The sequence below is a fragment of the Myxine glutinosa genome, chromosome 5 (genome assembly GCF_964187855.1).
Source record: "Myxine glutinosa chromosome 5, kmMyxGlut1.1, whole genome shotgun sequence".
In the NCBI taxonomy this organism is placed as follows: domain Eukaryota; kingdom Metazoa; phylum Chordata; class Myxini; order Myxiniformes; family Myxinidae; genus Myxine; species Myxine glutinosa.
In genome coordinates, this window is record NC_136265.1 from 180,727,785 (window position 1) to 180,740,518 (window position 12,734).

Here is a 12,734-nt window from a genome sequence, read left to right on the forward strand (position 1 = left end):
TACAGTTTCTTCGATGTCAGAGTTCATTGAGGGCCAATACATGACCTCGCGAGCACGCTGCTTACACTTGTTCACTCCGAGGTGCGATTCATGAATCAAGCTCAGCATTCTGGGTCTGAGGCTTGGCGGGATGACAAGGCGCATGCCTTTGTAGACAACACTGTCTGAGACTGCCAATTGCGTTCTGGAGTCAAAGTACGGACGGACCTGTGCTGGGACTTCCTTTCGGGAGTCAGGCCATCCACTGGCAATGACACCGCAGAGAAGGCTCATTTGACTCAGAGTAGCTTCCTGGATTTCGAGGTATTTCCCACTCGTGATCGCAAGGAACTGGAACATGTTCACAGGCTCAAGGTCTTTCCCAGCTTCTGAGTCGGTGTCCGGTAGAGGTGCACGGGACAATGTGTCGGGGAGCACCATCTCAGAACCACGGCAGTAGTTAACCTCCAAGTCATACCGTTGAAGCTTGAGCAACATACGCTGTAAACGCATGGGAGAAGATAGGAGAGGCTTCTTGAAGATTTCCTCAAGGGGTTTATGGTCATTATAAACCACTACTGATTTTCCAAAGATATATACACAAAGAATTAAGTTAAGCACCCCCCCCGTTTTTTTACAACCTCGCACATTATAAGTTTGTTGTCGTCAAAACAGTGTAATATACCCATGATATTGCTATATTTTCTGGAGAAGTGATATTATGGTCACATAAAAACATAACAATCATGCCGTTTTCAATATTTTATTCTGAATAATTTAAGGTGAAATTTTTTGGGAATTTTAGGCATATTTTCACCTCAATTTAAGTATGGAGCTATAGGTCCATCACGGACAGTGTGGATGACGTTTATGTTTTCTAACGTACAGTCATTGTTCTGAGAAGACCTCTAGCGATCTTTGCGTCAATAACGTGTGTAGGACCCACGTGATCGGATCACTGACTCAACCAATCACTTTTTTTCACTTTGATCACTCAATTTCATCAATGGATAATTGCTAATGTCATACCAATCATTATTTGATCTCACATACCTTAGAATATATGCCAATGTATACATATACACAAAGAATATATATTAGGGGGTGCTTACCTTAATTCGTTGTGTAGGGGTGCTTAACTTAATTCTTTGTGTATAGTAGTGAAATGCTTCTGTTGCATGGACGATTGAGAGCATTTCCTTCTCAATCATAGCGTAGCGACACTCAGTATCGGTCATACTGCGTGATGTGAACGCTATAGGGTTGCCATTCTGGAGCAAACAGGCTCCTACAGCGTTTTGGCTGGCATCGGCTTGTATTTCAACTGGCTGACTTACATCGTAGTACTGAAGGACCGGGGCCGAAATACATGCTTGCTTCAGCTTCTTGAAGGACAGCTCCTGAGCTGACTGCCAGGAGAACTCCACGTCCGCCTTGCAGAGATCACGGAGAGGCTTGCTTGTGTCACTTAGGTTGGGAATAAACTTCCCTAAATACTGAACGAATCCAAGGAAACGCTTGACGCCTTGTTTGTCTGTTGGACGTGGCATTTTCTCAACTGCCTTCGTCTTGAATGGATCTGGTAGCACTCCTTCTGCAGTAAGCAGGTGGCCTACATAAGGGACTGAGGTTTGCCGGATGAGGCATTTTCGGAAGTTTAGTTGCAGGTTATAACTCGTAGCTCGTTGCATAACTCGCTTCAGTACACAGTCGTGGTGGGTGATGTCACGACCAGCAACTAAAATGTCATCCATTACCGCTGTTGCCCATTCTATCCCTTCTAGCATCTGGTCCATGATTCGCTGGAATATCTCCGGCGAGCACCTCAATCCATAAGGGAGACGCAGCCAGCGGTATCTCCCTACAGGTGTATTGAACGTGGTCAAGAATGAAGAAGGCTCGTCAAGGCGAATTTGCATGAACCCACTGCGGGCGTCAAGCACAGAAAATACTTTGGCTCCAGGGATTTGAGCTAAAACTTCCTGAACAGTTCTCATTGGGTAGTGCTCACGTTTTGTGCACTTGTTTAAGTCTTTGGGGTCTATACAGATGCGGACTTTGCCGTTGCGAAGAGCTACTACCATGGAACTCACCCACTCAGTCGGTCGTTCTACCTTCGCGATGTGACCTTCGGTGACCATCTCTTGTAGCTTGTCAACTATTTGCTCTCTCAATGCTGCAGGCTGTCTGCGAGGAGCGTGAACTACTCCCTGTGACCCTTCTACAAGCTTGATCCGATAAGTTCCGGGAAGAGTTCCAGTTGTCTTGGCAACTTCTGGAAACTCAGAGATTACTGCTTCCTGAGACACATTGACTAGAGGCTGAACAAGAGACAACTTATCGAGCTTGACAATGAGGCCTAGGGCTTCCGAGGTAGCGCCTGACATTACATTCTCCTGATCGAGGTCAATGACCTCAAAACTGGCTCTAACGGTCTTGTTTTTGTGAGAGAGAGGGAGTGTCACGGTACCGACAGGATGGATAGTATGGTTCGAGTATGTTTTAAGAACTTTATGCGACGATTGTAGATCGCCTGCGAGGTGCTGGACTAACTGGTAGTCGTTGAGTGTTAGTGTGTTGCACCTTGCACCCGTGTCAATCCGGAACTGAGTCGGCTGACCCAGCAACGTGACGGTCTGTGCCCACTTGTCATGAGTAGCCGTATTGATGCTTGGTTGTAGAGCGGAGATCCTTAAAATTTCAGATTCCTTGACGAGTTCTTGAGGAAGATCTACATGATCTAGACTGGTCTCCTCATCAAGGGACTTTAGGTCGCGCAGTCTCTTCCGACACGCCGCAAACCAGTGACCAGGCTTCTTGCAGTAGGAGCAGCTAGAATTAATTGCTGGACACTTGGCTTGCCTGTGCACTGACTGGCCACATTTGCTGCAGGGACCGTCATTCCGAAACCGATTCTCAGCTTTGAACAGCTTGGTGGCTTGTGTATGCCTATCAGGCTTGCTCTTACAACGTTGAGTCTGGTGCTGAGTTCGTTCGTTTTCAGATCTGAGGGCTGAGATGAGAGCATCTTCATCTCGGACTATTCTCATATGTTTCTGCGAGAGCTCTAGCTGTTGGCCAATTTCTATAGCTTTAGCTAGTGAGAGCTCCTCACCCCTATCGAGTAATTTCTCTTGGACCCTCTTATCATGGCTGCCATCAATGATGCAATCGACGATTATGTCGTCTGGGTCTTGGTAATCGCAATCCATGAGAATTATCCTCAGATCTTTTATGAAATGATCAAAAGACTCACCACTCCGCTGGCGCCTTTGTTTCAGTCGGTGTCTGGCAACTCTTTTGTTCTTTCTGGGCTGCACATAGTTCTGGAATTTGTTCAGCACTTCCTGCGGGTCGTCTTTCTCTCCTTCCTCCCAAGATAGAGTTTGGTAGATTTGACGACCTTGTTCGCCGATCCACGTTCCGAGCCATCCTGCTTGACGAGGCTTCGTTATGTCTGCGAGCGGCCCTGCCAAGACAAAACTGACGTGATTTCTGAACCGGCAAAACTCCTGGTAGAGATCCAGACTCTCCCAGTCGATCGAGGGATGATCAAAGTTCAGAGATGCCATATTTATGGAGACGAATGGCGGCTTATGGCGTGAATATCAACGAACTTCTGACACCATGTAACGAACTCAAGCAGACTCCATCGTGCCGGAAGCGGAAAGCGCGTTTATTGACGCGGTGATGATTCACTCGTGTCTGACGAATAAGCGCGTCCGATAAACCACAACAACAATGCAAATACAAGTCAGAATAATACGTTACACAATCCTATGTTGAAAAGCCAGATTTTGCAGGATCCTTTGAGAATTTCGAAGCTTTTTTTTTTTTTTTTTTTGTATGCAAGATCGAGGCTCGTGAAAGAGCGAACATTAATCACACAGAAAGAGAAACCGACACATAAAACATATAACATGGGGAGCGGTCGACAAGATGGGGAGAGAGGGGGAAGGACACAAACACAACATTTGAGAGCAGGGACCGAGAGACATCGAGACATCGAGAGATCTGTAGGAGGGAGAGGGCTTTGGGGGGGGGGGCATGGGAAGGGGGGGGCATGGGAAGGGGGGTGGGAGAGGTATAAAACACATGGACACTGCCAGGACTTCCAGGAAAGAAGTTGCAATTTCAAACAAGGTGGATCTGGGGTGAATTAGCGGGGGTAGAAAAGATCAAGGTTTTGGATGGGGGAAGATAAGAGATGGTAGTGAACAGCTGTTTTAAAGACCTGGAGGGAGGAGTGGGATTGAAGGGAGTGTGGGAGTTTGTTCCAGAGGTGGGAGAAAAGAGGAATGAAAGAGTGAAGGTGAGCAGAGAGCCGAGATTTCGGCAGTTTAACCATCAGAGGGTTGATGGCAGATCTTGTGCGACCTGTAGGAATATTTGGGGGACAAAGCACAGAGAGAGCTGGGGGAGAAAGGCCGGAGAGGAGTCGGTAGAAGACAGAAAGACCACCTACCTGCCTACGGTGAGAGAGTGAAAGGCCCTCGGAGATAGCTTCATCGCGGGAGATTCCAATGATTCTGAAAGCTTTGGTTTCAACAGCGTGAAGCCGAGCTAGGTGTGAGGCAGGAGCACCGGCCCATAGGGGAGAACAGTATTCCATTGAGCTGCGGATGAAAGCCTTGTATGTGGTGAGGAGCTCAGGTGTGCCTAGGAAGGACTTCGCACGACGGAGGATGCCCAGTCGGCGACTGGCTTTGGAAGCCAGCTTGGAAATGTGGTTTTCCCAAGAAAGATCATGGCAGATAGTGAGACCCAAAAGCTTGAGCGACAGAACTTCTTGGAGAGGATTGTTGAGAAAGTAGATGGGAGGGTTGTGCAGTCGATCTTTTCGGAGAGACATAGTAAGAGTGTGAGATTTGTCAGGATTGAAAAACATGTTCCACTTGTTTGACCAGTCTGTGATTTTGTCCAGGTCTTCAGAGAGTGAGGAGGCTGCAGACTGCCGATCTGAGGGAAGAGGAATGGAGCGGCAGAGAGTGGAGTCATCAGCAAAGAGATAGAGAGGATTTTCCAGAGAGTCAGAGAGATCATTGATAAAGACCAGAAAAAGCACAGGGCCCAGGACACTGCCTTGGGGAACTCCAGCCTGAACAGGAAGGGGAGATGAGAGAAATCCATTCAGGGCCACACGTTGACTACGACCAGAGAGGAAGTCCGCAAGCCATGCATGGAGATTTCCATGGATACCATAGGAGGAGAGTTTGGTGAGCAGAGCTGGATGCCAGACCGTATCGAAGGCACGTGATATGTTAAGGGAGACAGCTCTGATTTCCTGTTTGGCACTGAGGACCTCCATCCATTGTTGAGACAGCAGAAGCAGCATGTCCAGAGTAGAATGACCTGGTCTGAATCCAAATTGATGATCAGAGATCAAGCCATTGGAGAAGAGGAAGGATTTGATATCCGAAGCAATGATGGATTCCATGACCTTGCTGATAATTGGGAGCAGGCTGATTGGTCTGTAGTTGCAAGGATCTGTTTTTGCACCTTTTTTGTGTAAAGCGGTAATGTTTGCTGATTTCCAGGATGCTGGCAGATGACCTTGAGCAAAAGAGAGGGTGAAAAGAACAGAGAGAAAGTGAGATAGAGTGGCAGAGAAGGATTTTAGGACACATGGGCTGATGCCCTCTGGTCCAGTTGCAGAATCAGAGTCGAGGTTTGACAAAAACTCCTCCACCTTGTCAGGAGAGGACACAGAGTCCAGGAACAGTTGGGTTCGACTGGGTAAGGTGGGAACAGAGAGAGATGGGTTTGTGACACAAGATTTTGAGGCAAACACAGAGTTGAGGCATTCGGCTTTGTCACGTGCGGTGTCAACTGTGTAGCCATTTGAGGTAAGGGAGGGGATGGAGGGGGCACAAACACCAGAAACGGATTTGACCAGACCCCACCAGGATTTGGAGGAAGGAGACAGGTTTGAGAGTTCATTCTTGAGTGTGGAGAGATCGTGCTTCCTGGCACTCCTGAGGGTAGACACACACTTGTTCCGAGCTTGGTGGAAGGAACTGAGATTGCCTTCAGTTGGATTAGCCTTCCAAGAGGCAAAGGCAAGTTCTTTCAGGGCAACTGCCTCACCACAAGATTCAGTGTACCATGGACGGGAGGAAGGGTAAGACAACTGAAGACGAGATGGGATAAATCTGTGCATGAGAGAGAGCAGTTTGCTTTGGAAGAATTCCCAGGAAGAATTGATGTCAGAGGCAGTGGAGATGGGAGACCAAGCCAGATGATTGATGGCTGCTTGAAGTCAGCCTGAGTGAAGTGTCAGACTCGTCGACGCTGAGGAGGCTCTCTGAGACGCACCAAATCGCTCCATGGAGGCCGCCATCTTGCGGATGCGGAAGTATGCATAAAAATTGCGAAAAGTTCAATAGGAGTTTGTTTCACCCGTCTTTTTTTTGATTCACAATCTTTTGTTGAAAATCCAGATTTTGCTGGATCCTTTGAGAATTTCGAAGCTTTGACGCACCAAATCGCTCCATGGAGGCCGCCCTCTTGCGGATGCGGAAGTATGCATAAACAATTGCGAAAAAGTTCAATAGGAGTTTGTTTCACCCGTCTTTTTTTGATTCACAATCTTTTGTTGAAAAGCCAGATTTTGCTGGATCCTTTGAGAATTTCGAAGCTTTGACGCACCAAATCGCTCCATGGAGGTCGCCATCTTGCGGATGCGGAAGTATGCATAAAAAATTGCGAAAAGGTTCAATAGGCGCCCGCGGAACTACGTAATGTCCGGTTAGTGCACCCTTCGTGATAACAGTCGCGACTCTGGGGCATTTTCGAAATTTTTCTCTTCTTTAATGCGTTACGGATTCGGCCCTTCCGTGGTTGTGGCTTTCATCCACTTGTAACATTGCTGGTTATGTATTATTATTCTTATCGGGGTTGGAAGGAAACGGCGATTATTGTTCTTTAAGGGAAATGGTTATTGTGGTTAAAAGGTTAAAAGAGCTCATGGTAAAAATGAGACAGGAAATCGGATCGTGACCCGGAAGAGAGGGAGCGAAGAAGAAGAGGTCGTCGTGAGGCAAAGGTCGGGGAAGACTTGTGGCGAAGCTCCGTACCTAGCGTGGTCGAGCGTACATCGCGATTCGCGAGTGAACTTTGAGTCCTTGAAAGGAATATCGTGCAATAGGTGTTATCGCCGGAATATTGAGGAACCTGCATAATCAGGTATCGGCATTGAGGTTCCGGAGAATCCTTGCCTAGAGGCTCCGGCTCGAGTGAGAGCCGTCCGCCATTCTGCCCCGCACGCTGCGTCCACCAAAGAAGGTTTTGGTACGCGGCAACTTTTCTCATCCTCCGGCCGTCTGCCGGGATGCGTGTGTGCGAAAGCGGCGTTTGAAGGTTACACCGCAGTTCGCTGATTGAACGGCGAACGTGTACGTCGGCACGCATTTTTGGGGATTTTCCATTCTTCCGCGAGTTTGCTGGGTGTTGGACCACGTGACGTCTGTGCCGCTTCGACCGCCTATGCCTCGATTGATCTTGATCGGACATTGTTCCCACGATCGCTGGAGCAAGTAACAAGTGGTAGACCTAAAACGCCGAATTAGGCTTCAATCTCATGCTCCCAAAAGACCGCAAGATGCTGAAAGAAGTCTCTAAGAACCCCAGAATGTCATGACGGGACCTACAGGTAGCTCTTACCACTGTTGATGTCAAAGTGCACGAGTCTACCATTAGAAAGAGGCTGCACAAATTTGATCTGCATGGGAGGTGTGCCAGGAGGAAACCTTTGCTGTCCAGAAAGAACATCAGGGCAAGACTAACATTTGCCAAAGAACAACGAGGCAAAGACCAGCACTTCTGGAACAATGTGCTCTGGACAGATGAGTCAAAGGTAGAGCTATTTGGCCACAGTACCAGAAGACATGTTTGGCGAAAACCAAAGACAGCATTTGACCACAAGAACCTGATACCAACTGTAAAGCATGGTGGTGGAAATATTATGGTTTGGGGCAGCTTTGCTGCATCAGGGCCTGGGCAGCTCACCATCATAGAATCCACTATGAATTCTTCATTGTACCAGAGGGTGCTTGAGGATAATGTGAGGCCATCTGTCGGAAAGTTGAAGCTCAACCGAAGGTGGAACTTGCAACATGACAGACCCTAAACATACCAGTAAATCCACCAAGGAATGGCTGAAAAGAAAGAAATGGAGGGTTCTGGAATGGCCAAGTCAAAGCCCGGATCTAAATCCCATCGAGATGTTTTGGGGGGATTTGAAACGACCTGTGCATGCAAGAAACCCCTCAAACATCGCACAGCTGAAAGAATTCTGCATGGAGGAGTGGGAAAAAATTTCTCCCAGTCGTTGTCAGAGACTGGTAAACAGTTATAAGAAACGCCTACTTGAGGTCGTTTCTGCCAAATGGGGCAATACCACCTATTAGAGCCAAGGGTGTACTTACTTTTTCCACATGCGAAATTTGCATTCATGTTTATTTAAATTATACAATGGACTACAAAATGTAAATGTTTCATGATATTTGTTATATTATATCACCTTTATCAATATTGTTGAAATGAAGATCAAATAGCTGTATGTTGAAAAAGTCAAAACTTTACATGGGGTGTACTTACTTTTTCACGTGACTGTACATCTACAATCACCATGCAGGATTCTGTCAATCATGATCAAATCTTCTCTTCGCCATCTACAATCAGTGTGCAGGATTCTGTAAATCATGATCAAATAACCTCTTAGCCATCCACAATCACTGTTTAGGATTCTGTAAATGATGATCAAATCATCTCTTCGCCATCTACAATCACTGTGCAGGATTCTGTAAATGATGATCAAATCTTCTCTTCGCCATCTACAATCACTGTGCAGGATTCTGTAAATCATGATCAAATAACCTCTTAGCCATCCACAATCACTGTTTAGGATTCTGTAAATGATGATCAAATCATCTCTTCGCCATCTACAATCACTGTGCAGGATTCTGTAAATGATGATCAAATCATCTCTTCGCCATCTACAATCACTGTGCAGGATTCTGTAAATGATGATCAAATCTCCTCTTCGCCATCCACAATCACTGTGCAGGATTCTGTAAATAATGATCAAAGCACCTCTTAGCCATTTACAATCACTGTGCAGGATTCTGTAAATCATGATTAAAGCACCTCTTAGCCATTTACAATCACTGTGCAGGATTCTGTAAATCATGATCAAATAACCTCTTAGCCATCTACAATCACTGTGCAGGATTCTGTAAATAATGATAAAACACCTCTTAGCCATCTACAATCACTGTGCAGGATTCTGTAAATCATGATCAAATAACCTCTTCGCCATCTACAATCACTGTGCAGGATTCTGTAAATCATGATCAAATAACCTCTTAGCCATCTACAAGCACTGTGCAGGATTCTGTAAATCATGATCAAATAATCTCTTCGGCATCTACAATCACTGTGCAGGATTCTGTAAATCATGATCAAATAATCTCTTCGCCATCTACAATCACTGTGCAGGATTCTGTAAATCATGATCAAATCATCTCTTTTACATCTACAATCACTGTGCAGGATTCTGTAAATCATGATCAAATCATCTCTTCGCCATCTACAATCACTGTGCAGGATTCTGTAAATCATCATCAAATCATCTCTTCGGCATCTACAATCACTGTGCAGGATTCTGTAAATCATGATCAAATCATCTCTTTTACATCTACAATCACTGTGCAGGATTCTGTAAATCATGATCAAATAACCTCTTAGTCATCTACAATCACTGTGCAGAATTCTGTAAATCATGATCAAATAATCTCTAGCCATCTACAATCGCTGTGCAGGATTCTGTAAATCATGATCAAATAACCTCTTAGCCATCTACAATCACTGTGCAGGATTCTGTAAATCATGATCAAATAACCTCTTAGCCATCTACAATCACTGTGCAGGATTCTGTAAATCATGATCAAATAATCTCTAGCCATCTACAATCACTGTGCAGGATTCTGTAAATCATGATCAAATCATCTCTTAGCCATCTACAATCACTGTGCAGGATTCTGTAAATCATGATCAATTCATCTCTTAGCCATCTACAATCACTGTGCAGGATTCTGTAAATCATGATTAAATCATCTCTTAGCCATCTGCAATCACTGTGCAGGATTCTGTAAATCATGATCAAATAATCTCTTAGCCATCTACAATCACTGTGCAGGATTCTGTAAATCATGATTAAATCATCTCTTAGCCATCTGCAATCACTGTGCAGGATTCTGTAAATCATGATCAAATCATCTCTTAGCCATCTACAATCACTGTGCAGGATTCTGTAAATCATGATTAAATCATCTCTTAGCCATCTGCAATCACTGTGCAGGATTCTGTAAATCATGATTAAATCATCTCTTAGCCATCTGCAATCACTGTGCAGGGTTCTGTAAATCATGATCAAATCATCTCTTTTACATCTACAATCACTGTGCAGGATTCTGTAAATCATGATCAAATAATCTCTTCGGCATCTACAATCACTGTGCAGGATTCTGTAAATCATCATCAAATAATCTCTTAACCATCTACAATCACTGTGCAGGATTCTGTAAATCATCATCAAATAATCTCTTAACCATCTACAATCACTGTGCAGGATTCTGTAAATCATGATCAAATAATCTCTTCGGCATCTACAATCACTGCGCAGGATTCTGTAAATCATCATCAAATAATCTCTTCGGCATCTACAATCACTGTGCAGGATTCTGTAAATCATCATCAAATCATCTCTTCGGCATCTACAATCACTGTGCAGGATTCTGTAAATCATGATCAAATCATCTCTTAACCATCTACAATCACTGTGCAGGATTCTGTAAATCATGATCAAATAATCTCTTAACCATCTACAATCACTGTGCAGGATTCTGTAAATCATGATCAAATAATCTCTTAACCATCTACAATCACTGTGCAGGATTCTGTAAATCATGATCAAATCATCTCTAGCCATCTACAATCACTGTGCAGGATTCTGTAAATCATGATCAAATAATCTCTTAGCCATCTACAATCACTGTGCAGAATTCTGTAAATCATTATCAAATAATCTCTAGCCATCTACAATCACTGTGCAGAATTCTGTAAATAATGATCAATTAATCTCTAGCCATCTACAATCACTGTGCAGGATTCTGTAAATCATGATCAAATCATCTCTTAACCATCTACAATCACTGTGCACGATTCTGTAAATCATGATCAAATCATCTCTTAGCCATCTACAATCACTGTGCAGGATTCTGTAAATAATGATCAAATCATCTCTTAGCCATCTACAATCACTGTGCAGAATTCTGTAAATCATGATCAAATAATCTCTAGCCATCTACAATCACTGTGCAGAATTCTGTAAATCATGATCAAATCATCTCTAGCCATCTACAATCACTGTGCAGGATTCTGTAAATCATGATCAAATAATCTCTTAGCCATCTACAATCACTGTGCAGAATTCTGTAAATCATGATCAAATAATCTCTAGCCATCTACAATCACTGTGCAGAATTCTGTAAATAATGATCAAATCATATCTAGCCATCTACAATCACTGTGCAGGATTCTGTTAATCATGATCAAATCATCTCTTAACCATCTACAATCACTGTGCAGGATTCTGTAAATCATTATCAAATAATCTCTAGCCATCTACAATCACTGTGCAGAATTCTGTAAATCATTATCAAATAATCTCTAGCCATCTACAATCACTGTGCAGGATTCTGTAAATCATTATCAAATAATCTCTAGCCATCTACAATCACTGTGCAGGATTCTGTAAATCATTATCAAATAATCTCTAGCCATCTACAATCACTGTGCAGAATTCTGTAAATAATGATCAAATAATCTCTAGCCATCTACAATCACTGTGCAGGATTCTGTAAATCATGATCAAATAATCTCTAGCCATCTACAATCACTGTGCAGGATTCTGTAAATCATGATCAAATAATCTCTAGCCATCTACAATCACTGTGCAGAATTCTGTAAATCATTATCAAATAATCTCTAGCCATCTACAATCACTGTGCAGGATTCTGTAAATCATTATCAAATAATCTCTAGCCATCTACAATCACTGTGCAGAATTCTGTAAATAATGATCAAATAATCTCTAGCCATCTACAATCACTGTGCAGGATTCTGTAAATCATGATCAAATCATCTCTTAACCATCTACAATCACTGTGCAGGATTCTGTAAATCATGATCAAATCATCTCTTCGCCATCTACAATCACTGTGCAGGATTCTGTAAATCATGATCAAATCATCTCTTAACCATCTACAATCACTGTGCAGGATTCTGTAAATCATGATCAAATCATCTCTAGCCATCTACAGTGCAATGGAAACAGATCCAGATTTACAAGATGTGCCTCCGGTAGTTTACAGCTCCGCTTCAGAAGGAGAAAGGTCTCCGTTGTGGTTGACAATACTCCATATGCCGTCTAACGAAGTTTTCGTCGACCCTCTCTGGACAATTGAAGGTGTCATGGAACCAAAGGAGCGTCGGAATCGATGAATCACCAGATGGCGCTGTTTCCCACCACGTTCATCTGAATTCACCCTCAACAAGCCTGAGGTACTTCATACGTACATTTTATCGGTCTCTGGAGAAGCCCCTCCCGCCTGATACCCACTTAAGGAAATATTACAACCAATCACAATCTTCCTTTGATAGATGCATTCGTGTGTGCAAAATAAATAAATTAA